Source organism: Hipposideros armiger, unplaced genomic scaffold, assembly GCF_001890085.2.
Source record: "Hipposideros armiger isolate ML-2016 unplaced genomic scaffold, ASM189008v1 scaffold_40, whole genome shotgun sequence".
In the NCBI taxonomy this organism is placed as follows: domain Eukaryota; kingdom Metazoa; phylum Chordata; class Mammalia; order Chiroptera; family Hipposideridae; genus Hipposideros; species Hipposideros armiger.
Window position 1 is genome coordinate 4,544,590 of NW_017731390.1, and position 2,762 is coordinate 4,547,351.

A 2,762-nucleotide genomic window follows, 5' to 3' on the forward strand; every position below is an offset into this window, starting at 1 on the left:
GACTGATCTGCCTCACCTGGGAAGAGCGCAATGATGGTGCCAACTTGGGCCAGTGAAGCAACGTCCTCCACAACTAGACTGAAGAACAAACCGACAGCAACTTGTCTGTTCCCCTTCCCCCAATTCCCCAGCTCTGTTCCCATCCCCCCAATTTCCCAATTAAAAAAAAAATCTTTAAAAAAAAAGTAAGTTAACTTTATCACAGGCAAGCTTCCTTCAAAAAAAAATATATATATATAGCTAATCAAGCCATATTTCCCCAAAGTGGAAAAAGTAGAAAAAACCCAAATGTCCATTAACTGATGCATGGATAAAACATGAAAAATCTAGAGAATGGAATATTATTTGGCCATAAAAAGGAATGAAGTGCTGACACATGCTACAACATGATGAATCCTGAAAACTTTATGCTAAGTGAAGGAAGCCAGACATTAAAGGCCACATATTGTATGATTCTATTTAAATGAACTATTCTGAATAGGCAAATTCATAGAGGCAAAAAGTAGATCAGTGGTTGACAGGGGCTGGAGAGAGGGATTATGGGGAGTGACTGCTAATGGGGGGGACAGGGTTTCTTTTGGGGGTGACAAAAATGATATGGAATTAGATAGTAGTGATGGTTGTATCACTTTGTGAATATATTAAAAACTTCTAAATTGTTCACTTTAAACAGGTGAATTTTATGGTATGTGAATTATCTCTCCATACATTTTTGAAAGGAAAGGAAAAATATAGCTAATCATGAAAACAATGAATGTTCTAGTGATTTTAAAGTAAGTCACTGAATTTTTGATGTCCCAATTTCCTCACCTCTAAAATGAGGTAAGATTAGATGCTCTCTGTAATCCTTCTAGCTTTAAATATTAATGATTCTACTTAGAATAGAATAGATATTACTAAATTGGGCATTTCTCACAGTAAGAGCTTTGTCTATTGTCTGTGAAATATGGAACTACAAGTAAAGGGGCCCAGGTATTGCCTGACTAACCTGAAGTATGTCGCCTAAGATGTCAAAACCCAAGTTCTGGGTGGTTTTTTTTCTTTTCTTTTTTGAAAGAGGTAAACATTTCTCTTTAGAAATAAGGAGGAAATCCAACTCCTTGATAAAACCAAAGATGCCATCAGGATAAAAAGCAGAAGCAGTGCAAACCAACAGAATTCAGTTGGCCAGCTCCTAACACCATAAAATAGGCTTTATCTACAACAAAAGTTTCCTCTCACTCAAACGGGTGCAATTAAACTATTCATGTTTTCCACTCCATTTTCCCCAAGTTTCACATTATTTCTGTTACATTTTTGTAATCTTTCTGCTTTAGAATGTTCAAACTATTCAACTGCTGTTGTAAAATGCCACATCTCATGAGGACTTGTACCTACTCTAAATAAACAACTGGTGCAAGAGACCAAATAAAAATGTCAGACAAGCCAAACTGCAGAACCGGGCTGATGGTCACTAGGATGGGACAAAGGACAGCTGCAGAGATGCAACACAGAAATGTTTCAGGCCGTTTGACTGAAGAACGAAAAGGAAATAAAACCACAATTGACATATGGAAAGACATCTAGTGTTTCAACCAATTGCCACTAGGCATTTAATTAAAACAATGAATAAAATATGAAATTCCCAAAGCCAAACAAAAGCATCACAATATATCATATGAGTAGACAGGTATATGATTTTTGGGCCTTGCGCAAATAAAATCCTTATAATTTTTTTTTTTTTTTTTTAGCTGAGCCATCCTGCTACCTATTGGTAGCTTAGCGGCTGCTCAGCTCGGGCTGGCATCGAACCGCTGTTGCTCAGAGCTCAAACTCTTGAGCGAGCTCTTAACCAACTGAGCCACTCGGCCGGCCCCCTTATAATTTTAATCAACTCTGCCCTAGCCACTTCTCAAGCTGCTCTACCCTCAATCTTTGCCATTTCAGTTAATGGTAACTACATTCTTCATCACATCCCACATCAATCTGTTAGGAAATCCTTTTGGTGCTACCTTAAAATATAGAGAATTAGAACACCTCTCACCACCCCTATCACTACCAAGACACAATTTTCTCTTGCTTGAATTATTGCAATGGCCTCCTAACCAGACTCTCCAATTTCCAGTCTTGCCCCAAATATCATCTATTCTCAATAGCAAGTAGAGTGATTCTTTTCAAATGAGAAGCCCAGTCATGTCATCTCTCAGTTCAAAACCCTCTGAAGATTTTCAATTTCACTCAGAGTAAAAGCCAAAGTCTTTACAATGGCCCTCAAGGTCTGATAAGATCTGGTGTCCCATTTCCTCTTTGGCCTCATGTCCCATTACTCACTCTGTTTTAGCCACACAGGACTATTTATACTCCTTCAAACTCAAGCCCCAGGGCCTTTGCACTTGCTACTTCCTAGTTATCTGTAGGGCTCTCTTCGCACTCCTTTAAGCCTGTTAAAATGTCACCTAGTTAAAGCCTTCCCTGACTCACCTTCAGCCCCCTGTACCAGTTTCATTTTTTTCCTCTATTTATTATTAAATTTATTGGGGTAACATTGGTTAATAACATTATATAAATTTCAGGTGTCCAACTTTATAACAAGACATCTGTATGCTCTATTGTGTGCTCTCCATCCGAAGCCTAGGCTCCTTCGGTCATCATATTTTTGGTTACATTTACCCTCTTCGTCCCTCCCATCATTTATTTATTTATTTTTTTATTGGGGAATTGGGGGGATGGGAACAGTGCTGGGGAATTGGGGGAAGGGGAACAGACAAGTTGCTGTCATTTTT

At 38.5% G+C, this 2,762-nt stretch overlaps 1 protein-coding gene across 3 annotated transcripts in view; it reads right to left on the bottom strand.

Annotated features, from left to right (window-relative positions):
- IKZF3 (IKAROS family zinc finger 3) overlaps positions 1-2,762 on the bottom strand; it is a 78,918-nt gene that overhangs the window by 18,554 nt on the left and 57,602 nt on the right. The window lies entirely within an intron of this gene.